We start from the raw sequence: 25737 nt of genomic DNA, 5'->3' as shown, positions 1-25737 counted from the left end.
GTCCAAACCCTAGGGAAACAGATTTACTGGGGTTGGCTTTTATAGAGAATGTCTTAAATGGGCTTTACCCCTATGCTCAAGCCTGGGACCCTCTTGGTTTAGGGAACCCCATCTGTGCTGGGACATATATATCCACAGTCAGGATATTTGAAATAACCTTGATTTTCATCGTCCTTTTTGAATAGACAGCCCTGTTCATGTTACATGTCAAGGTTTTTCTCTTACGCACTGTCTTCTTCTCATCTAACACTTCATTTCTTCCCAGAAAAAGAAGACAGTTACCATCAAATGCAAATTTCAAGACTAGTAGCTAAAGTCCCTCTTTGTAAAAGATGCAGGTTTAGTCCCTGCCATGAGACATCCCCCCTTCCCCAGCCTCAGCCCCAGTTATTTCTCATGGGTAATGAAAAGACCTGTGCTTCTCAGCAAAAGGCACTAGGAAAGAAGGAGTTAAAATGAAGGCAGGCTCGCTGGTTTGCTGAGATCTGTCAGAGGCTGACTGGCTGGCTACATATCTGTCTCTGGAACAATAGGTACCTGTATTCTGCACGGGCTGCTGGGCAGCGCTAGCACTCTGGAGAAGGTCTGCCTCTGTCTGCGCCTTCCTGGTGAGAATCCCCAATGACAGCCCTACTTTTTAGAGGAGGGGAAAAAATAGCTGTCGACTGTGTTGATGAAGGACAAAGCTTTGATCATTTTTGTCCTGGTTTCACTTGGCTAGAGGTTTTAGGTTCCCAGTCTCAAGTCAGTAGTTATGCTCGCTTGCTTTCTTTCTCTGTTAGTCTCTCTCTGTTGCCTTCTCTCTCTCTCTCTCTCTCTCTCTCTCTCTCTCTCTCTCTCTCTCTCTCTCTCTCTCTCTCTTCCTCCCTCCCTCCCTCTCTCTCATTTTCTTTCCGCCACCCTTCCTCTCTCATTTCCTTTCGTAGGTTCAATGCAGGCAGATGAGTGTCCCAGCTGTAACTGAGGCACAGAGTAATCAACATATCGGAGGAGCCAATTCCCGTGATGGCAAGAGAGGGAACCGGAGGAGGTGACCACAATGACAGGAACATTCTTCTAACAAGTTTTAGGTAAGAACATATTTATATGCAGTTCTTGCATTTCTGCTATCTTTGTGACTGAGAAAGACATTTGTGATTGAAAAAGGAAGTCTCTATAGGGAAATGTATTTAAGAGGGCATCTTCTCTGCCGTCCTTGCCTGGGAACCTGTCTGTGTTCACACAGGGCTTTGTGTTACTAGAATCTTCAGAGGTGAGGTGTGAGCAGGGCTGGAGGAAGGGTGAGCTGCTTTTTATGCCTGTGTGGTGACATTTATCATGCTGTTTAAATCTGTATCTGTAAAAAAAAGGAATATCTGTTTGACGATAGTAACATTTTGTGCAAGGGGGAGCATATGGTTGTGCAGAATTCAAGTGGTGTTCTTTCATTCTTAATTTGTAATTATTTTTACACTCAACTGTACTGAGGTCAGAGACTTTTAAAAATTAATGAGATTCCCTGTGGAGTTCAAATAGTAATATCTATGCAAGCCTCCACAAAGAGCTAAGATTAGGTTGGTATATTTTGGCCATAGCCTTGACTGTCTTACTTTGAATACACGCTATTTGAAACATATGCAGGGTACAATAGTTTCGGGGAGTTGATGTGATTTGGAGACCAGCCCTTAATTTATTGTTTAGTGACTAGGAGACATCCAGTCTCAGTTAAGCTGCTGAAGATGAACGCTGTGTGTGGAGACATTCCTAAAACTTCATAGACATTATTGTCATGACAATAGAGGGTGTCTTGGACTTTCGAGGAAATAGCAAATGATGAATGAAAAATCTGCAAATGTGTTTTTATTTTAAGTACCATGTAAAAGCTCTGTGGGATCAAAGATTGCTGGTATGAACAAAGAGACAAGGATCCACACAGGTGAAAATTCTTTGTCACAAAATGAGTCTAGAGCGTGGATCGGGGCAGTAAGTGATTCTTTTATCTTCATTTTTGCGCCACAAAGGTAGTTCGCAGGGTGAGTCCAGGCATTTTAAAAGGTATCTAAGAACTTTCATTTCCCACAGTTTAAAAACATTGTTTGTGTTCGTGGTGCAAGACACTGTTTATATGAGGGGCTCTGCAAAGCAGGGATCTGGGCTAAAGATGTTTTCATCCCCAGCTCCCCATTTACAAGATCCTTTCAGGTCTTCCTGTGATATATTGTTATGTAAATACTGTTCGGCCAGGGAAAGCCGGGCTATGGAGATTCAATTTACTTTGAAAGTTGTTCATTATAGCAAGGATGAATGTTATTTATTTGATACGATTCAGAGGCTGGAAATGACTTTTTCATTGTGGTACCTTTTGTGATGGGTGCAGGGCGATCTAATCTTTTTAATTTTGGCTTTCACACCAGTGGAGATGAAAAGAGATCTGAACTCATTTATCGGTTGCTAGGTCCTTCTGGAAGCCCACGTTCTGCTTGTGGTTGCTATGGCCAGCCTGACCTCAATCTCTGTGGTTTGAAGGACTTAAGCAGTCTTTTTTTTTTTTTTTTTTTTTTTTAAATTGAGGAACATGTACCTTGATTTATGTCCAAAACTGTAGCTGAAAGTCTTTGTCTGTGGGTGATATATGGTGCAGAACAATTCATCAGTTCTTACGAGTAAACACCGCTGTCCCACTAAAAATATGTTTTGTTCGGAGTTAATGGTATGGAACAAGGCATTCTCCGCAAACAGCTATCTTTTATTGTGTTGGGGCCGCGGAAACGCTGAGCAAAGTGCAGGAAATTGGCATCAGTCCTCGCGTCTATTAGCATTTCATTTGTGAGGCGCATGATGAGACGGTAGGTGGACCGAGGGAGGCAGGAAGGGTGCTTCGCTGTCCTCTCTTTCTCAACTGGGGCCGCCCTGGCGCGTAGCCGCATTCGCCAGCACCGACTAAGTCAGCGTTAGTTCCCCTGAGCCGGTGAGCGTCGCTTTGCCCAAGCGCTAAGGCACAACCCAGGCGGACGAGCTCGGTGCTAGGGATCGGTACTGCAGGCTGGCTCTTTCAGGGAAAGTTGCTGGGTCCGATATCGGCAATCCGCAGGAACGTAGCGTTTGTGTGCTACTGAACGGACCCGGGTCGCTTGCTTTCTAGACCCTTGTTAGAAAGGAGCCTGGGTGATTCAGGGGCTGTGGAGAACGCAGCCCCGTTCAGCAGATGAGCCCGAGTACGGTCCTGCTCCCTTAAAAACTGCTAATTGATGGATGCTGCGGGCAACAGACACAGCAAATAAGATGATGATGGGAAATGGGAATCAGGAAAGGCGTGTATTGCCACTAGGACCTTCTCAAAGCGGCTTGATAGGTTTGGGGTTTGGTTTTTTTTTTTTTTTAAGTAATATGTTAATGGTTTTTATTCTAAATCGACCAGCACTGACTATCCTCCGGAAAATGGGATCCAGGAGAAGTGACGCCCTCCTCGAACTGAAAGGTAAAGGAAAAAAAAATCACCGTTTTTTCAAACATTGCATGTGCTTTTTACTAAGAGCATTGGGAAAAACTGCTTTCTAAATATGACTATTTAAATTCTGAATAGTTTTCTTTTAACGTATTAGGCTTGAAGAGAACCAGTTGAAATTGTATTGTTAAGTCATTTGCAAAAGACTGCCTAGCTTTTGTTAACCAAGTGCAATCAGGTGCCTCCTATGCTTCTTTTCAGCCTTGGGAATCCAGAGCTGTTGATAGCTTTGGTGTCCATCCTCATGGGGGTGGGGGTGGGGGTGCCGGTAAAAATAATCTTTACTTTGTGGAGATGTTATTGTTAGAACTAGCAAACTTCAGCCAGAGCTACAGCATGTCAAAGATCTCTTCTGGCTTGAAAATTCTTTACAGGGTCCTAGTTTTCCAAAGCCAGGGTAAAGATGCTTTTATTGTTTAATTGTTCAACTCTTGGCTGAGAAGCTTTCAAAAGTTCCATGCTGCCTTGCTGGAGTAATACATGGTGGCTTGGAATAATTTTGAAATAATTGATTTTTTTTTCACAAGTTTTTTTTTTTTTTTCAACTGCTGTATGTGTGCTTTGTGAACCTCAGTTTTGCAGAGCTGAGCTCTGGCTCCCTTTGCTTGGGTTTCTGGCTTCAGGTCTTCTGGAAGGCAGCATTTTTCTGTGAGTCATTAATTTCAAAAGAAATACTTAATTGTAGGCATCTGAAGACAAATACATCCTGGTACGTATATAAGCTTATTGTTGTAATATAAGATGTCAAAAATTTCACGATGTATTTTGCTTTGCTGTTATTGCAGAGGATTTTAAGTGAATCCTGGATAGCACTCCATTTCCAGAAACGATTCAATTCACTCTAAAGAATCTGGGGAAAAGGCCTGTAATGACATTTTGATGACTTTCATTTTAAGGTGTAATAGAAATTGAGTAAGATATTTTAATAGCGACTCTCTAATATCTCACTCCGAATGCTATGTTTTTATTGCTCATTCTAGCTTGCCATTTTCTGGTGCTATTAATGTTGGCTGGTAATTGTTTTCTTGTATGCAGGAGTCATTTTATCCTTATGTAAAAGTTGTTTCAGGAAAGTCTTACTGCCTTTATCTCAGCTCCGCTCTTGAGATGAAACAGTATTTCCAGCTTGCATCTGCTTTTACTTGTCATATCCTAATGATTCTTAAAGGAAGGAGTTCTCAAGATGATAGCCCATGGTTTAAAGGGCAGTCAGAAAATGGCATGCAAGTCAGAGGAGACCTAGAAACAGAAGAAATGACTGATGTGTGCATGTTTTTAAAATTTTAAATTAGACTAAGAAATAATGTCCATAAATATGCAGACATGATATGTTTTTTATTAATAGGTAAATGCAGATATATCAGCTTAATGAGATTCCAGTTAATGTTACCAGGAACATCTTTGCACTTCAATTCTTTCGGGAGCTGTACACACAAGTAGAGTTAATCACGTAGCTTTTACAGAATAAAAGCCTTTGGGACCTGAAGTTGTGACACAGTGGATCAGTTTTCATGGAATTCAAATGAAATCCTTACATCAATTTTTCCTGTGCAAGTTACACAGAGTCAATTGCTTCTAAACTGCATTGTTCTAAATGCTAATTCGGAATTAAAAAATACAATTTAACTTGATGGGAGTGAATATTTAAAGTCAGAATATAATCCTGCTGAATGAATACACCATTAGTTCCATTTTTTTCATCAAAGTAAAATTAAACTCTCATATCTGATTAAATTATTCCATTCTTGTGATATATTTGAAAATATCTTGGCATCTGCTTTTATTTTGTAAATAATATTCTTTTTCAAACATCTTTGTTATAGTACAGCTGGGTACTAAGAGGGTATCTTTTCATTGCCTACTCTAATTTTGTCTTTTGATGTACCATTATTCTTACCTGTCTTCTAGAAAGATGTATTGTCTTCGAGGCTATTTACCTAACCTATTTGTCAGAGTTCGGGCTGAAAACTGGCCCCAAATTTGTCTCATTAGAGATTGTGTCTGAAATATCAAAAGGTCTGTGTTTGGTCTTGGAATATTGTTATTCAAAGGGTTCTTGGAATGCCTTTTCCTGGCAGTAAGAAGTTCCTTGTGTCATTCCATTAAATATTTCCTTAAGCTACCTTAGTTTATTTTTCCCAAACAATATTATCTAGTAAAATGATTACAGAATGTTAACTGCCAGGGGCTGGGCCTTCGGAGATAGTGAGTGAAGACATCATCCCGAGTAACTATTCTAGCAGGTTGGCAAGGATTCGTGATAAAGTTTTATCCACAGGTTTGTATCGCATTATATTCATGAACCCATGAGAGATTTTAATTTTCATGGCCATCAATGATACTAGAATGGTTTAAGAAAATAAAAGTTATATTCAAAGCTTAATTGTCTGCGACTTACTAAAAAAGAAATGTTCAGATTTTGGAATGCAAAGATTGTATTAATGGTGTTTCTAATTTGATTAAGTTATTCTTTTCTCCTGATCTATTTCTTGGGAGATGGCTTGTATACATTTGTAACGACCTTGAGTCCTTCTAACATTGCTAGACTTTATGATTTTCTAATAATACTAGCAAACAGAACATTTTGCATCCTTAGTAATGTCTCTAAGTCACATATTGATGTCCTTGATGTTGCTTGACATTATTTAGCCATAGTACGCTTGTCATGTATAAATCCTTGAATTTCCCTCATTTTTCTGACAATTGAGTTCACAGTTCAAATGCAAATCCTGAAATAAATTACTAGGCTAGGAGTTTCCTTAGAGACAGAAAGATAAGGTCACACGTAGTGAATAGGAACATATGGCATAGAGTTAATCATCAAAATCTTAAAGATTTTAACAGTTTGTCATAGTCCTTTTGAAAAATACTAATTTTACAGGAAGTATTTGAACAATTCGATTTACTAGAAGTTTCAAACATGGAAATCAGACATATGTTTAAAAACACCCTTTCATAGTGAATTTAGAAAGTGTGCCTTCCGTAAACATTATTTAGTGTTTATAGTGTGTTCTCGTGTCGCTAATGATTAAGTAATCAACAATATCTGTTTTTCACTCTTATAGGCACCTTAGTAGATGTACATATATCATCTTGGAACGTATTTCTCGTGTTGATGTTTTAAATGCTTAAAACATCACACAAACACATACACACATAAACACACACACACACACACACACACACACACACACACACACACCAGTTTAGAAGAAGTTTAGGTATGTCAGTCAGCATGCACCTCAGGAAGTCATCTTACTGATGTATATTTAAACATATTATCTAAATGTATCCTGTCTCTCCAACATTAAGTTCTCCGATACAGCATACACTAAAGAAGTTTCTCCTTCCTTTCCTCTTCCAATGTTTCTTACACTATGTTGAGAGTTTAAATTATAATCTACGATTTAAAGAAATTCCAATTCTGGTTATTAATGGCTAACACTTATTCAATATATGCAGCTCTAAGCCCTTTTCTTTCACTGTCTAATCCTCTTAATTACTTGTAAGAAAGATATCACCACATTCCTTTTGCAGATGAGGAAAAAAAGGTTTTGAGAAGTTAGATAATCTCCCCCAATGTTACAGAGCTCGTAAACAGCTATGATGACTTAAAGCCCAGGTTCTTCAGGTTCTATTAAATTTTCTAGTCATTCAACAAATATTATTGAGCCCTTGTAATGTCTTAGACTTGTTGAAGATACTCAAAATAAAGGTGTCATTTTAAACCCCTTGGGCTCAATTGCTCCAACCTCTGCCTATAGAGTAAGGGTACCTCATAGCCAACTTAACATTATGATGATATCTCCTTTGCATCCAGTGATTCCCTTGAGCCAAAGGAATGCAATCATAAAATATCTACCCTTTTCACACCTCTTACCACATAGCTTCAGTCCTCCTTTCCAACTGCATTAATGCCTGTTTCTAAACAGGATTTCTACACTGGAAGCCCATCTTCCTCATCACCCCAGGAAAGCTTGTTTTGCATTTCCCCTCATTATCCATGTACCCCAAACAATTTTCCAGTGCTCTTTCAAACAGTTCCCCTGCTCTCTAGTGCCCCAGAAAGAACTTGTGGATCCCAAGAAACCTGTCTTAGAAATGTCCTCAAATGTTCTTATCTGCTGTGACCATTTGACCCGTGACGTTTCCAACAGCTAAGGTGAAATGAAACTGAAAAAGGCCCCTCTCATCTCTGCTGTCAGTGTTTGTGGATGTGCCCAGCTGACAAGTTATCAAGGACTCCGGGAAAACAGCATGAAATAAAGGAAGAAAGTCAAAAGTGTAGGGCTGGAAAGCTTGAGATTCAATGCCCTGCTACCTACCTAACACAGTGCTCAGTGCCCGAACAATATCCCATCACACATCACAAAGCACATATTCCATCACATACCACATAGCACATATCCCATCCATGCTTGGGAGGGAGAAAGAGGGGCAAGAGACAGTGGAGATTTAAATTCAGAACTCAACATCTTTAAAGTCTTTCCAATGCTTCCATCTTGGTTATAGATCACATCAAGGATCGTACAGGTATATACAATACAACAATCTTCAACTACATTTTGCTTCTTCTTGGGATAAGCTGCCCTTTCAAAACAACATTTATACATTTGATATGGGATGGACATCTGTTGTTTCTAAGAGAAAATGCAGTGGTGACATGGTGATACACTCTGTCACTCAGTCCACAGTGCAGATGACACATACTTTGGTTGGATTCATGGTTTTACTCTACATATGATGATGCTTCTATTATCTGGGGCATATTTCACTATTATAAAAGTTGCTCCTCCTCCCACTCTCACCTCCACCCAAGAGCCATCTCTTTAACCATGTTAGATTTTACCTTCAATAAAAGTTAAATTCAATCTTCAAGGATCTGATGCAAAAACTTTCTATTAACCATCAGCTCTTAAGTTTATTTTTATTTATGGTTTTGTTCAATTGTATTAAAAAGTAGCCTTGATGCACATAGAGAAGTACCTACATATCTATTTTTGTACTGTCTCATTACAAGTTATTTAGGTACAAATTCAGTGGGCACTTTTCTAGAGGCAGATACTGCATCTGCCTTCTGCTTTAGGGCTTTTCTATTGCCTACGATGGGCAGGTTTATATATGTAGATATGAATATAGGATTTGCTCCATGAAAGTAATACACACACACATACACATACACACACACACACACACACACACACACACACACACACACACACACACACACATATGTAAAATATGCACTAATTTTCCTGGGAAATTTGAGCATAATATGTTATGTGATGTACCTTTCAGACTTTTAGGGATGCATGCTTTTGGAACTGCTCTGTGCTTTGGGGATTCCTTGTTCTTTGAAATAGGGGATGGTTAAGCTTTGGCCTTAAGCCTCTGAGCTGGCCTTACTTTAAAAAACAAGGAATATTTTTCAGTCAGTTGACACAGCAGCAGCCGAACATGCCACTGGTGTTTCAAAAACAAATTGGGCTCCATACCCTTATCGTCCTCTGTGTGATGTTGATAAAGGGCAAAGGCTGGCATAGAGTTCCTTTAACCCTGACTTCCCGTGCTTCCATCCTTTTTGACATTAATTTCAGGCATGAACCCTGGCACCTCGCTACAGTGTATAATTGTTGGTCTCTGGCTGCCACCTGGATGCACAGTAGAGAGCAGTGGATGGCATACAATATTTAGCCCCCGTGATTTTGCCATAAGGACAGGCCACAGGTAGTTGATAATAAATATTCAGTTAGACAGTTTCCCCAGTGCACTCTCAATGAGTTAAGTTGATTGAAGTCCCTCACCCACTCTGAATTTTTGATTGCCTCTGTCTTGAATTCAAAATACACAAATTTGGACACATTGACTGTTAATTGGAATGAACAAATATAAGGATTGTACTTTAGAAATAGGCTATTTCTAACTGATTTTTATTGAAAGATTACAAAGAAAACCTGCTTGCACTCTCGACTTTGTTGGTTAGATGTGGACGTAAGATGGAAAAAAGAAAGCAGCGAGAAAGAAAAAAGGCTGTAAGTGACGCACGAATAATATTCTGTTTTTAGGCGTGTTGAAGGATGATGCTGTTGATCTTTAAAAGAAATTCCATGTGGTGACATTTACAAAAATAGTTTCATGTTAGCAGCTTTTAATTTTCATTTAAAAGATAGATGGAGAATGGCGAAACTCTCAAGTGGCAAGGCATACCTGCAAGGTGCACACGTGCATGGTGGAACCAGAAGTCCACGGTGGCTCTCACCCACGTTGTGCTCCTGTCTCAAAAGTGGTAAATGCTAGAGAATAAAACTATTTGAATGAGGAAGCTATTATTTTACAGACTGGACCTTTTTTTTTTTTTTTTTTTTTTTAAAGTCTGGTGTTTTCAAAGAGCTAAAACGATTTGAATCCTTTTAATGATCTTCATCTTCATCCCAGAATTCCATACAGTTGCATCCCACCTGCTTGAGTTCACCCAGCTACCCTGTGGATTTCTAACCTTTATATACATTTTTTATTTTGGTTTTTCGAGACAGGGTTTCTCTGTGTAGCTTTGTGCCTTTCCTGAAACTCACTCTGTAGCCCAGGCTGGCCTAGAACTCACAGAAATCCACCTGCCTCTGCCTCCTGAGTGCTGGGATTAAAGGCGTGTGCTGCCGCCTCCACCCGGCTATATAAACATCTTAAACTCAGTCTCTTTGGTGGTTTAAAATTTTTTTTGTTGTCTAAAATACAATAAGGAAAATGGACATGGAGTAGTTTAAATTTAGCATTTCTCTACCATTTAGAGAACTTAATATTTACAATTCAAATCAGGAGAAAGTTGATGTCCTACTTGGCCTTGGTAACTCTAAACGGTGTGTATTTTACTCAACGAATATGATTGTTATAAATTTGGAAGCTGTAGGCATTCCTTCACTTAGCTCACTGGCCTTTCTCCCCTCTTCATTACCTCATCTAACTATTGTTGTTAAGACTACATGAAGGGTTTTATATAAGCAGGAAATGTGATCTTTCCTTCATCAACTGTAATAACTGGAGGGAGAAAAAGAACCTTAAAGAACTAATTGGCTAATATAATGAAATTACTCTCTAGCAATCAGACTTTAGCACTAGAAACGGAAAGGCTATTTCTTCACAGGTACAAAGCAATATTAATAACCAAACGTAGCTTTCAGGCTTAGAATATTGGCTCAGATTATCTGTGAGGCAGCGCAAATATGCAGAAGGAAGGCTAATTCTTGAAAATGGACTTGGGCATTGTTAGTTGATTTCACTAGCAAAAACACAAGATGTCTGCTTCATCAGAACTTTCAAGGATCAATTATGTAATATTGTAAATTATTAAACTGTTCTGTGCTTTATCAGAGGCTCGTAATAAAAGTGTGTGTGTGTGCATGTGTGTGTGTGTGTGTGTGAGTGTGTGTGTGTGTGTGTGTGTGTGTGTGTGTGTGGTGTTGGGGATCGAGGGTTAGTAAAGTTGACTATTACTACAATGATATTTCAGGATATTGGGCATAAAAGAAAGTTGAAATGTTCAAAGGACTCTTAAGCATTGCTTATGCGTCTCTCCTTTGAAACACTTCCGTTTCTTTTCCATCTTGGGAAGATAGACTCCTACACTGTGATGAGAAGCTTACGAAACCGTCTTTAACAACCACAGATGTAGGAACCCTACCCTAACCTTCATTTGCTGTTGGAAACACTGTGCTGTTTTCATTCCTCTTAGATAAAAATGCTACTATAATTAAAAGCTAAACTTCATGTCTTAGTTTGAATCTTAAATATAAAAATTTAGGTTGTAAAGGAAAAAAAACCAATGACTTTGTATGCATGCGAGTCATAATTTTCCCAGAAAATCAAAATTAGTCAGCTACAGTGTTTTAAAATTTCATTAAAAAAATCAAGTTGTGCCCCTACTTCTTTGGGTTGAAAAACAAAATACAGTAATGACTTACTGTGTCTTTTTTGTAAATTTTGAGAGAAGATCTGTTATTTATTTAGCCCCCCTTCTGCTCAGGTATGGGAAGAATTAGATAGAAAACTATACAACCATTCTCGTAACTCATCTCCTATGGGTGACATATGTTGTTCTTTAAAACAGAAGAAGGCAAATATCATTTTATTCAGGGTGGTGAGAGAGACAAACAACGGGTAAATTCTTTTAAGACTTCTTTCACATGAAAGGACATTATACTGGGCCCACCATAGGAAGAATCAGACAAAAGGATGCTGAGACCACTTGGAAAACAGGTTACAGCATCCTCTATGGCATGACAGCTGTGGATTCTCTGTATCTTTAGGAGACAAGGTTCACCTCCCTCCACCTGTCTAAAAAGATACTTACAACAGAGACAGGATACACCTTCTGCCTATGCCTAGGATTGCCTTTGGGCCTCCAACATAAAGATGCTTACTCACCCACATCTGCTTTGAGTTATATTTCATTTTGATAGCTGTTTGCAGAAGGTACCTTTGAACTTCATCCAATGTGAAAAGTATGGCTGAGAAATCACTCAGTAGGATTTCTTTCTCCACATCTCCATTTCCCACAGGGTGATATACAACATAAACATTAGAGACAAGAGGCATTGTGTCTGACCTCATGATACACATACACTTTAGGCATGTAGTGTTTGAAGCAAAGAAAAATCAACCCAAAACTTGAGCACACCCAAGTACTACACACTGGAGAATACAGTAGGTATTTAAATTTGTAAATCAGGATAGAGGAAAACAATATTTAAAGAAAAGGGTCAAGTGTTCAATTATGGACTCAACTATTTTCATCTTGACTTTGCCTCACTAGATTGTGTAACTCAACTTCTTGTTTGCATAAATATGAACAAATATTTGGTGCTATACCTTTGAAGCAAATATGTTTTAGGGTAGACATCCTCATACTGCCCACTCTAAGGAGCTGGCAATTCATTCTGTTGGGTCTCCAATGTGCTTCCTCATAATAATGTAACTTTGACATAGGTTGCTTATTACCATCAGAGTCTTTAGTCCAACACTGTAGCTGACTTATTTTGAATAATGGTCCTCTTAATGGTAAATACAATTTTCCAGGCTTCATCTTGAAATATTTAAATAAGCAGTAGGGTTAAAGTGTTGCATCAATGTCCAGGAGCACAGAGCAATTTTCTTGGCCCCCTAGTGAATTCATTTCTTGTCAGTAATCAATGCATTTCTGATTCTCAGAGGCATGTTCATTTTCTCTGAACACAGGAGCACTGGTGATGTTTCTGCCACTTTTTTTCCACATTGGAATTTAGTACCTGGTTGAGAGTAATAGATTTTTTTTTATGTTTGATATTCTAAATTTGAGCTCACATTTTGAAGAGATGCTTGTTAGAAGGCTTCTATCCTTGTGTGATGATGGTTGGGGATCTGCCCAGCTGATGTGTCCTTTTCTTGTTCACTTCGAGATTCAAAGAGTATCAGTAAGCTTGATGGCCAGATGGCAGGATAGTCAGAAACTCTAAATCAGACAAAATTAGATCAGAGTTCCAGACCGACTATTACCTTGGTCCATGACTCAGCACTTAGATGCACTTTCTTCTGTAAATAAAGCTTATACTACTGACTTTGTTATCGTCTTCTGTCCATTTCCTCCTCATCAGGTACCACAGTCATATATAATATAAGGTAAATGCTATTATCTGCCATCTATAAGTAACTACATAAAGGCTTGGGATGGTAAAGAAAAAACATCACCAGATAAATACTAGTTAAGTTCTCATTAGTTGGTTCTTTTTATTCAGTGGGCTTTGCTTTCAGAAAAAGACACATGGGGTCAAAAGCTACACACACAAATCAACTTTGCCAAAGCTGTCATTTTGTTTAAGCCTTTGTGTATAGGATTAAAGTTATACTGCCGTGTTAATGCTATATTATAAAACTTGAATGTGTATTTCACCCATGTGGCCACATCGCAGACTGATGTTGAAGTGGGCTTTTTAAGTGGCTGTGGAGGGCTGTAGGCTATGAGAGCTACTTCATGACTTTCTTTGTGAAGATGCTGATGGAACTCTCAACTTGATGGGCTTGACTCCTCAATAAAAACTCTAGATAAATGTCCATTGCTTGGAATTGAATGGGAGTCTACATGGCAGTTTTTATACCTAAGATAAGTAGTCTATGACATTTGAAAAGAGCCCGACATTCCTAGGGAGTATCTTTATAGCTTTAAAGAATTCTCTATCTGTAACTTGTATGGCTTGATAAAGAAAGAAAGAAACATGATGAAGATACACTTAGAATTTAGAACTTTCATTCTCTTGTGGCTTTATGCGCTGCCCATTTTCAGGACTTTTTTTTTTTTTTAACTCGAGCTTCTTCTACTTCATCTGCAGGCTCTTGAAGTCTGTGGGATGCCCAAGTGTGTATAGAAGCTCAGAAATAGCTCAGTCTCTTTAGTTAAGAATAACATGTCAGTTTTCTTCTCTTGCTTTTGTGTGCTCTCTGGAGCTCACCCATGCGTGATGTTCCAGTTGACTTCAAAAGCAAGTCCATGGTTGGATTAGCTCCACAGGACAGAGAACAAGGTACCAAACAGTCTTAGTGCTTTTATGGCCCATGGGGGAGCTGATAGAGCCAAGCTATCTGCTTACCAGGATGAATTTGTTCATTAATGTCCTTCATAGTAGGACAGGCAAATTTACATGAGACCTAATTTCATTGTCACCACTAGATTTTCTATATCTTAAAACTATAAGTATTGATAAATATTAAAGATCCAAAAAGTTGATATATAGCTATAATTTCTGCATCCATCTGAATTTCAAAATCCACTGGAGGAGATAGAAAGTTAATCAATTTGCAGAGAGAAAATAGGACAAAGCTGCAATGGGACATTGACTACTAGGGGAAGTTTAAGTATTAGAAAAGGGGACCAAGTAAAATGTGTTGTGTATGTCAGAAACTACAGCTAAGAGATGCTTGCTTTGCAGATATTTCTAACAAGATTGACTTTTCTATTAAGGACAAGATAGGGTCTTGGCTATTGGAAGGCAGGGAGAAGGCTGATCAGCTGAAGACAGGATTGCAACCTTGGGGATGGACACTGGCAGAAGTTACAGATGTGAGAGATGTAGATGGTGGTGGGATGTAGGCACAAGACAAATATGTCAGGGGCAAGAGAGGAGACAGATGTGGCAGGCAGAGTGGGTTGCCCACGTCACTATGAATTTAGGAGAGCCAACTCTATGAAATATCAATGTAGACACCCAAAGAAGGAGTCAAAGAGAGGTCATGGGGAAGAACATTGCCAGTTCTATAAAGGACTGATGGCAGAGTTGCTTGTGAAGACTGGGGACCATAGAAACCAAAGAAGTTTATTACCCCTCAGAGAGTAGATCCGATTTTTTAAAAAGGCCAAAAGAACCCAGTTAAGAGAGCAGTAAGTGAACTGAGACCAAAGATGCAATATAAGAGAAACAGAGCTGAATTCAGGAGTTGCAAAGGATAAAATCACTTAAAACCTTGACAGGATCCAACGCTGTACAGCAGTGGGATCAAAACAACCAAGGGTTGGAAGGGATTAAAATCTGCTTGTAGGAAAAGTTACCCATAGAGAGCAAGACTGGTGGAGGCTATGTAGCCTTCCAGAATGCTCTAGAGAACAAGGCCAACAGAGGCTATGCAGACTTCCAGAATGGTCTAGAAAAAGGACCAACCATATTTACTGTCATGATTCCTTCTGTTGGTCTGTGGAACGGAGAAGAAAGAGCATGAGGATAATTCTTTGCAATTTAATTTATCCCATTTTATCTCCAGGATCACAAATATGTGTTGCTCAAATTTACATAAAACTAAAAGCAGTTTTTAATTGCTTGCCCCCCCCCACTCTAAAGTTCTTTGAGGCCATTTTGTTCAGCATTGTCTGTGGAGACTCTACAGGAGGAAACAGCTGTCTGTGTGGTGACCGAGGACATAGATTTTGTATTACTGGAGCTTAGATTGAATCTCCACTGTGGTTATGTTCTAGTGAATAGAGCAGAAACAGAAATGAATCATTTGCCTCCAGAAATTGTCTCTTTGCCGTTGCTTTTGGAGTTCTTGGCATGGGTACTGAGGCTGTAACAATCCTGCTTTGATTTGTCATCAAACTCTTGGTGGTAGACTTTGAAAGAAAAATATTGTGAGATTCAAATGAGCTTTTCATTGGAAAAAGAAAAGCCAGTACATGGAACTATCTTTTCCAATTATTATCAAGTATGTCTCTTCTAAGACATACACCATGATTTTATGACCTGTGCATGACTCAGGATTTGCTTCCCACTCATGAAACATCTTTATATTTAGTTTCCTAGATCTTATAATGCATTGCTAGACTGTTTATTATCATTTTCTCTTACCTGTAAATTCTAGAAGAAGGAACCATTAGTAAAGTAAGATGATAGTTATAATAAAGACCGAATTTGGAGATGGTCCCATGGCTAAGTGGTGACAAGCCAGGAAAACTTAAAAATCTATTCATATTCAGATAAATCTCTTTTAACTATGTTTTACTCTCTGTTCCAGTAAAGGAGATTAAAAACTGTAGAAAAATACGAGGAAGTACAGTAACTATTCATCAATAAATCAGGCCTCCTTTATGGAGATCCCATAATGTACTAGTACATCTTTTGTAAAGGAATTATTGTAAAGTATAAGCACTCTGACAATAGTGGACAGGGGTTAAGTAGGAATGAAATAAAGAAGATATATTCTGAAAATAGTAATTATTTAAGAAACAAATTCCCAATTCCCCCTTTCTCTCATTTTGTTAGGAGAGATAATATTAAAAAAACACTGAATGTGACTTGTTTTATGTCTTGCTTGCTGAAGAGGCTGAATACTACTATCAGGATTAGGTCAACTTCCCTGGAAAGTATCTCAGAGATGAATATCATAGGAAGCAGATAGAACAAAGGGCAGAGAGAAATGGAGGAAAGCTCCTCAGGGAAGCTGAGTTTCCTCAGGGAAGCTGAAGTCTGGGCTGGAACTCAGCACAGATGGTTCAAGTACAGTGTGTCTCCTGTCCTTAATGTCCTAACATTGTCATGGTCCCTCTCCATATTCATTATGGTGTCTCCATTTCCTTGAAATATGTCACCTTGATGTCTATGTATTTGGGGTATGTCTTTGTCCCTGCCTGCCTACCTTAATGCATCACTGAACTAGTGCTTTCTGGGTTGGAGATTCCAACTGGACTCTTTGCTTTCTCCCTAGATCTTGCTTCATGCTTGGTCCTGATGATGCATTCAATCGTGAAAGTTCCCACCTCCCAGTCTCTCATGATACCAGGTTATCCAAATTGTGTCTCCTCATCCATCTCCGTCACAGAGTTGACTCCTTCCCTTTTTTCAAGTTCCTCCTCCTGCCACACACATCATACCCTGTGCTGCCATCCCATGTCAGGATTTACAAGACTCTTAAACCTATATATAGTCACACAAAATCCAGAACTGAGTTCCCAAAAGCTTGCCCTGTGCATCAGACACTACCAACCCAATATGCACAAATTAACCTCATCATGGTTCCCCTGGTTTCTCATTCTATGTTCTCCATTTGGTTTTGTGACATTATTGTCTATTCATCAGAAGCAGAGAGACAATGGCCATTTTTACTCTCCTCTTTTCATTCTTGTTGTTTCTACTTCAGACCAAGGGCTAGAACTAGTTAATTCTCTGTCCTAAATATTTCTCGAGTCCCTTTATAATGGCCATTCATTATCATCGCCAGTTGCAGTTCAGAATTATTGCCTCTTGGGGTTTGTCTCCTGCTGGGACATCTGAACGATTTAGGCGTCTGATCCATTAGTGTCAAGTCCATCCAGTGCGGAACCTAGAGTAGATGTGCAGCGCCAAGTCCAAAGGCTTCCTTCCAGTGCTGCCCCTCCCTGCCAGATACAGAGCCAAACGGCCCAACCTGTAATCTACCTTAAAGCCACCACTTGCCGCCTCTCTCTTGGTCTTTGTTTTCCTCTGACCACCCAGGTCTTATTTCAAATTTGTATCTCTAGCAATATTCAGCAGTGTAGTCTTACACACGTAAATACTATTTGTGTGCATTTACTGATTGTGGTGTTTCCACCTCCCCTTGCACCCCTCTTTCCTGCCCTCTTCTTATTCCTCTTTTAGATGACACTGTGGTCACCTTCCTGAGGGCCTCTTCCTCTATGCGTCTTGTCTTTATGCCATTCCCAGTTGTGCTAAGCCTTATCAGTATCCCGCACCTAAGCTAGTCTGTGCATTAGTAAGATGGCTTTTCCATTTGTGTTGATCACTGGGAGAAATTTGCTTCCTTTCACTAGAGTGAAGACTTTCTTAAGTAAGAATTTAGCCCAGGACTGGAGAAATGTTTGCTCATTCCCCTACTGATAATTGAGCTATTTTAGAATGCTTATGTGTATATGTGTTTACCTTTAATTTTCTTTTCACCCCATCTGAGGAATAGTAACCAAGTCACACGTTACAATTATCTTTATTTTACCTTCTTTCCGAGCACATATACTACACGTTACCAATGTCTTGTTCTCAGAGAAACCAAAATAACTAGCTTTTGGCTTGCACGGCACATCATAATTGCAGTGCCACAGGAAGCTATTTTATGGATTCCAGATCAGTTCCCTTGATAGTTTCAAGCATTGCTTCTTGGTGATTTTTAAACATTTAAAGGTATTTCTCTAACACTTTCATTCAGTCACATACCTAGAACATGGATCTCCCGAGGTAGCCAGTTCCCATGCCAGAGAAAAGCTTTTGAAAGCTTTATTCATCCACATTTCAGAAAAAATATTTTTTATACTAAAAAGTAGCACACTGAGTGTTGCTGTCCCCAAAATACTACACATGCTATTTTCTCAGGGAGAGAAGTGAGGTTCATTTTTTGTTAATGAAATGCCAAACAAGCCCAGCCAACTTGCCAGACAGAAGGAAATCAGAACATCGCTGGCAGTACCCTGCACTGCTCCATCCACGCAAATGTTTTGCAAAAATGTAGCTTAAGCAATTATAATTTTTTTTGGCCAGGTTCTTTTCAGCATAAAATTGGGGCATTCAGGAATTGGGGAAGTCTTCACAATGTTAGAAACACTTAGAGACACATTAAGTAGCAACCATTAAGTTTGCAGTCCTTCAATTCAGGCCTTGCTTGGTAGCTTCAACCTAAGACTTTGGTCTAGGACCAACAGGAATGTAAATGAAGTAGAAAAACTTAGATTTAAGCTTCTATTCTCCCCACCAAGGTTTTAGGATGTAATGTATTCATCGTCTCTTTCTGTTTCTCTGTGTAACAGAGAAAACAAACATATACCCTCGCCTTAAGAACTCACAACTGCAAGTCTCTCCCAAAACCAGATTCCCCAAAGGAGCAGACATACAAATTAGACACGTACAAAAACAGACAAATTAGACACATGCATATTTTTTAAGTAGCCACAGCATCAACTTTGTTGTTGTTGTTGTTGTTGTTGTTGTTGTTGTTGTTGATTTTTCTAGACAGGGTTTTTCTGTGTAGCTTTGGAGCCTGCCCTGGAACTCCCTCTGTAGCCCAGGATGGCCTCTATCTCACAGAGATCCGCCTGCCTCTGCCTCCTGTGTGCTGATATTAAAGGTGTGCCCCCCTCCTCAACATTTTATTAACATATTTGAATCTGTCCAGTTAGTGAGTATTTTAGCTTTCACGGAGAACCTGGTTTCTTCAGTGAAGACTCACCTTTTCTGATGTGGCTCTAAAGAGAGCAGGGAGGGGGGGAGATGCTCAAATGTATGAGGATGGTTGTGTCCCAGTAACTTTTATTCACACAGACAGACAGACAGCATCCTGTGTCTGACTTCCTGCTCGCTGTTTACCAATCCCTCATGTAGCTCATTGTTTTCACTAGTAACTGTTACATAGATTTTAAAATCACAAAATGAAGCCAGATGTTTACTCTACCTTGAATAAAACTTTAGGATACATTCCAAATAAACCCTTAAATCCCTTAAGGTTTAAAAAAAAGAAAAAAAAAAAACGGGTGTATTTTTAAGCATCTCTTTTCTTGTATGTGATGTTTTTGTGGTGGTTTAAAAAAAATTGGCTACAGTTTTTAAGCTTAGTACTTTAACCTGTCCAGTTAAAAACAAGAAGAAAATCTTATTTGCTGTGAGCATGGGTTCCAGGCAAGGTGGATTTACTGTTACTTTCTCCTTATTGGACGGAAGGTCCTCATGGACATCATGTCCCAGACAGAGCTTTGGAAGATCCTGTGAAGGGCAGTGGCCAGGGGCAGGAGAAGGTGCTACTTCTGTCCCCATCGGGTACAAATATTTACTTGACAGAGCTTTGTGACCGGCAGGGACAGTTGTAGGTCTGATTGCAGGAGCCTCGGGTTACACTCAGTGTTCTCTGAGTGCAAGTGCTGTGGCCTCTCATTCCTGCATTGCTTCAGTAATTAATTAATTATAAAGCTAGTAATGTCCCCAGTGAAATGGAAAGAGTAAAAAGGAACTGCTTGCAACTACAACCCACACTTTGGCCCTCACTTCCACTTCTTTTCCTGGATAGAACAGCTGTGAACAATTGATTTGCTTTTTCTTTAGACTCTCATGTAGCCCAGGCTGGCCTCAGGCTCACTATCTAGCCTAAGATGGTCACAAACTGATGTTTTTCTTTAGATTTTCATATAGCCCAGGCTGGCCTCAGGCTCACTATCTAGCCTAAGATGGTCACAGACTGATGTTTTGCTTTAGATTTTCATGTAGCCCAGGCTGGCCTCAGGCTCACTATCTAGCCTAAGATGGTCACAAACTGATGTTTTTCTTTAGATTTTCATGTAGCCCAGGCTGGCCTCAGGCTCACTATCTAGCCTAAGATGGTCACAGACTGATGTTTTTCTTCAGACTCTCATGTAGCCCAGGCTGGCCTCAAGTTCACTATCTAGCCTAGGATGATCTTGAACTCTTGATCCTCCCTTCCGGCTCTGCTCCTTAAGAGCTGGGTTTGCAATTTTACACTTTTACTCATTCCTGCTTGAGCATTGTGGGTGGTATGCCCTATGCTTATAACAATATTCTAAATGTGTTTGTATTAATCAACTAAAGAGATTTTTTTAAAAATCTTTCCTATGGTAGGGAAATGATTATTTGTTTGTATTAATCTAATTTTACTTTTATATAGTTCAAAAATGATTGTTGATGACATTGTAGAGTTTTACAGCCTTCTCCTGCATGTAACCTCTCTTCTTATGGTGGTGTGTATTTCTGCATAACTACATAGGTTTATAATTATACAACCACACATTCATAATTACTTACATATATAGGCTTGTGTATTTGAAGAAGATGATTCAAATAGCTGAGCTCACAAATGGAGATCATCCTGGCTTGTATCTGTTGAGAAAATGACATCTAATGGAGATAGTATGCAGATGTTGAGCTTCCAGAATATTCTACCACCCTTATAAAAATTGCTGCATGCTTCTAGCCACATAAACAAAGAACACTTAGCCTCTTGCGTACAGACACCTTTATACTACACTTTTCAGAGCCAGTTATTTTTAAATTTTCAGAATGTGCTTGCAGCCTCATTCTCTGCAAGATCTTCCCATCTATTTCAACTGTGTCAAACTATGACAAAAAGAGAAGGAAACGGGGGTAGACTAATGTGTCACTCAGGCTGGCTCAGAGATAAGCTGAGAGAGCAAGAATCGGGTGAGGAAGGAGAAAACGTGTCATCATCTGAAAAAGAACTCTTCCCTTTCCAGCTATATATAACTTCCCCATTGTAAATGACTAAGGTTATCATTAGTAACAATAACACCTTACATGTGTCTAGGGCCACATAACTTACAAAGTCCCCTTCGGCTGCTAACTCATCTCATCCTTTGACAGTCTGTCAATCTGCCAGCACAGACCCTATTAGTTCCTCTGTGTGTCCCAGCCCTCCAGTGACTTCCTGCTGCTCTTTCTAAACCTGATACCTCAGATCATTGACACAGGTGAAAACCAGCCATAAGCACCTCCCAGAAGGCATGGTGGTTGGTCATCCTGCTTGGCGATGTGTGGAAATTTGCACACTGCAGTTAATTTCTACTTAGAGATAATTCAAATCATTAAAAACTGAGGTCAGATAGCTGCAAATTATTGAGGTCATGCTATTTTTTTATGGAGACATGTGACAACATTAAAAATGGATATTATGGATTAATTCCAAAAAATTTATTCTCACTTATATCATAGAGTCATTTGGGCATGATCCATTTCTCTTGTAAATTAGCCCCTGATAATCATAATTATGACCCTTAGGTGCTATAAGACAATGAAATACCTCCTAATTACTAAAAGGTGTTCATTTATGTCCTTTTGATATACAGTCCAAGGATTTTACTGCCTCGTCATTCCTTGAGAATCGGTTCCCTATATATGTGATCTGTTCATATGATTAAATGTGTCTCACAATAGTAGTTCTGTAAAAGAAAGTCCAATACCCAATGCTGACTGCCATTAAATCGCAGGAGGACTTCCCCTTACACTTCTTGTTAGTGTCAATCATCCTGACGCCCGTGCGCATTAGTCATAAGTCCTTCTTGAAGTGGAACCATGCTGAGTGTGCATCATTATGATGCTTTAGCATAAGTGAATGCTTCCCATGTCACATACATGATCGGATATCACATGAGACCCGTGAGGTATTATTCCTGGCATCATATAAAGTCAGCCCCAGGAAACATATGTTGCTCAGAGCCAAATAACTAATAAGTGACAGGGAAACAAAATTCTATCCACACAAGTCAAAAACTTTTCCCATCAAACCGCAGGCACATCAGAAACTAGTCTTGCAGAATTGATGCTGGGAGCTTCAGCCAGCACTGAGTCTCTTCACATGAGGGCTAGCCTGGTAGTTCTTTTTTCCGGAGATGTTAGAAGAATTCATCTCAACCAACAAATTTGAGGTTGAGGCACCTGGTTCTAATCTCCATCATCATGGTCCAATGATGTCCTCAACATTCCCTTACAGTGCACCCACCTTGGGAGATGTTCACCCAATGCATCATTGTAGAGGCAGTTTTATTTATTCTGAGCTGAAACAAGACCATAACCTGGCAGGTCCTTTTGTAGTCACTTTTTAAAAAAAAAAAAAAAAACAAAAAAACATTCATGTATGAGAATAGGAAGCATTGAAAGGAAATACTGGGACAGGAGCTCTCCATTTACCTTGGATACAAAATAGATTTCTCTGCCTTTGTCTGATGAACAGAACAGACAGTGCCCACTCTTCCTGGGGAGTGTGAAATAAGAGATAACTTTGAACACAGGCTTCCAGATCAACCTTTCAATTTAATCAGAACCCGTTTTTAAACAAGCCATCCTGATATTAACAAGTGACATAGCAAAGTCATTGCCTTGAACACGCTCATCTGCACAGTGGCACGAGAAGGTGAGGGACATCTCCGAGGAAGTCAAGCGTGGGCTATTAATTATGTGTAAGGAAGGAATGGTCCCCGGGAAGCCACAGTCAGCTAGAGAAACCAAAACACTGGGCAGACTTCTGCTTTTTCATGAGGGATTGCTGATTCCACATGCAAATTGCCAGTGAGTGGAAAGCTGCTAACAAAGCAATACTGTGCTTCTCTGCTCAGGAATACTAAAAAGAAATGTCTTCTGTATTTATTAAGCACTTATAATTATTCCTGACATGTCAAGTATAGCAGGAATAGAATTGGAGAAGATTAGCAGAATGAAATTTTAACATGATGTCAGTCTTTAAAGAATTGAATGAATGACCCCAGAAATCATCATTCTTTAAGTATGACTCTACCATTTAATGAGAGAGAGAGAGAAGGAGGGAGGGAGGGAGAGAATATTGAAAGAAATCCTGCCATCACTCTGGGATGAGTGTAATTTTTGAATAGTCAAGCAAAATGTCAAGATCAAGCTTGATGTCACACTGTAAGACTTTTTTGAACCTAAGAACTAAAGGGAATAGAGGTGTGTGGCAGTGAGTGGCCTTGGAGTGAGGATGTGGGACATCTGACAGCCCGGTCTTCCTTTCCTCTCCTCTGACCTTGCTCCTGTGCCAGCGGGTTCCTAGTGGACAATTAGCAGAGCCTAAAGAAGCAAGATTTCTTAAGAAAAGGAATTCCAGTGTTAGCACCAAAAGAAGCGACTTTTGCCTCTGGAATGTCTGAGGGCTGCTGAAGTGTCGTCTCATTAAAATGCATGACCCGAATTAATTCACATTCATTTTGTTGAGAGCCAAATCACCTGGGTTGAATTTGTGTGTGGAATCATAAAAAATGAATAATGAGGAATGACAACAGGTCCGTGGAGGGACCAGGGAGGAGGCCATAGGTAAGCAGAGTCTCTTTCCCCGCTCTGTTATTTTTTAATGTTTCTTTTGGTGGGCAGGGGAGATAGTTCAGTCTCCAAAGTCATTGCCTTTCTTCCATCCTTAGAACCCATGTTAGAAAAAGAGAAGCTGGGTACAATGGCACTTGACTATAATCTCCCTATGGAGGAGACAGAGAGAGGAGGCACTGCAGGGCCCACTAGCCAACCAAATTACTCTACTTCATGAGTTCAAGGCTGGTGAGAGACCTAGTGGGTGGTACCTGAGGAATGACATTAGATGTCTTTGGGCTTCCACATGTACATACAGGCACACACACACACACACACACACACACACACACACACACACACAAACACACACACACACACATTCACATACACAGGGGCATGCACACACGTACACACACATGTACTTCCATATGCACAGGAACGTGCATACATCCAAACCCATAGAGACAAGCACACATTTGGTGCTTTTAGAGGTTATTCTGAAACTGTTATATGCTATAAAATAAATAGAATCTTTAAGACAAATGACAAGTTAAAGTTTATAAATGGCTTTCCATGGTTTCCAAGTATGTGGTAATAAGAAAAAGAAGACAATTCCAAAATAAAGTAAGACTTACACATTTTTGGTAAGAAAATCTGAAAAGCACATTTCATGTTCTTGTGAAGCTGGGGTGAGGAGAGAGGACACGGGGGAGAAGATTCATGAAGTTGCCTCAGTTGGAGCTGCACACACCAGGGCTTTCTGAAGATAAATGTAAAGGCTATGCTGGCCCTGGCTGAGAGATACTCTGAGGTAGGAAGCTAGAGCCTCAGCTCACATCATCTCAGAGCCGAAAGATGATATCCTTTGTCTGTACAGAGGACTAATGTTGACAGGTATGAGGCCAGACCGGATAGCTCAACCCCTCACTCTGCACCCCCTCATGGCTGTCCATCACCCAAGGCCAACTACTTCTGCTCTATAGATGGTTCCTGGTAGATCATGCTGTCATCCCTTGCTAGGTGAGGACATTTGTGTGGAGTTGATATCAGGAAATGTAATGTTTTTCTAAGACTTCAACCACTCTTGACCTCCCAAGGGTTCTAATTTTAGAACTGCCCATGATCAACACCTGGCTACCTTGGAAACACACCATCCGCACCTAGAAAACCAGAGGCTGTGTGTTTCCAAGACCTCATTTCACAATGAGAGTCTCTTAGAATACAGGTGATAGGTTCTTTCTATTTGAGGAGAGGCCTGGATATTGGTGGGGAGGAATTTGTGCAGAGATGCCTGGAGGGTCCAAACAGGGGAATGGATGTGCTTTTTTTTTTACCATCTATTTTTCTGTCTTCCTCTCAAATGAGGCTGTTCAGACATCCCTTCATCAAAACCGTAATTCTGGACCAAGATGCTGCTTTGTACATCAAGGTTCCCCTTTCCTCGGATATATCAGAGAATGTCTGGTCTCTGAGGCAGACAAAACGAAGTATTGGGGCCTCTCACTGTTGGCCTTTTGGGTGCCAGAAATTGGTTGGTTCATCCCATGGCAAGCAGGCCACATAGACAACCCAGTGCATCCTGGGGGAGTGACCCAGAATAGCTTCTCTTTGGGTCTCCTGCTGGGCCTCTGAGCTTTTCATGCTCCCCAGTGGCGAGGTCCATTTTAGAACTGAAGAGAAAGAAGTTTTAGTCCATTCCATTTTCTTTGTGTCTCACTTGTTGTACAGTGTCATATAAATGGGCACCGAACCTGCCATTTTCTCCTAAAACTTGTATTACTCTTACTTTGGAATATGAATCGTCTTTTCAGGTTCCTAGCCAGCCTTTTCCAAGACATCCATATAGCCTCAAAGAAGTCTAAGCACTTGAAGAAGTGGTTCTCAACCTGTGGGTCGCAATCCCTGGAACAACCTCTCTCCAAATATATATATTTACATTACAAT

At 39.8% G+C, this 25737-nt stretch overlaps 1 protein-coding gene across 5 annotated transcripts in view; it reads left to right on the top strand.

Annotated features, from left to right (window-relative positions):
* The first annotated feature begins 506 nt into the window (after nucleotides 1–506).
* Nucleotides 507–25737, top strand: part of LOC107399647 (uncharacterized) — a 92725-nt gene continuing 67494 nt past the window's right edge. For all 5 annotated transcript variants that reach the window (XR_013045834.1, XR_006065167.2, XR_006065176.2 and 2 more), the window contains exons 1-3: nucleotides 507–608; nucleotides 927–1070; nucleotides 3398–3457. The gene's annotated coding sequence lies outside the window, so the exon portion shown is untranslated. The remainder of the gene's footprint in view (nucleotides 609–926; nucleotides 1071–3397; nucleotides 3458–25737) is intronic.

This window comes from Peromyscus maniculatus, chromosome 18, assembly GCF_049852395.1.
Source record: "Peromyscus maniculatus bairdii isolate BWxNUB_F1_BW_parent chromosome 18, HU_Pman_BW_mat_3.1, whole genome shotgun sequence".
Lineage (NCBI taxonomy): Eukaryota > Metazoa > Chordata > Mammalia > Rodentia > Cricetidae > Peromyscus > Peromyscus maniculatus.
Note: the sequence above shows the minus strand (reverse complement) of the source record. Positions and strands in the feature narration are given on the sequence as shown.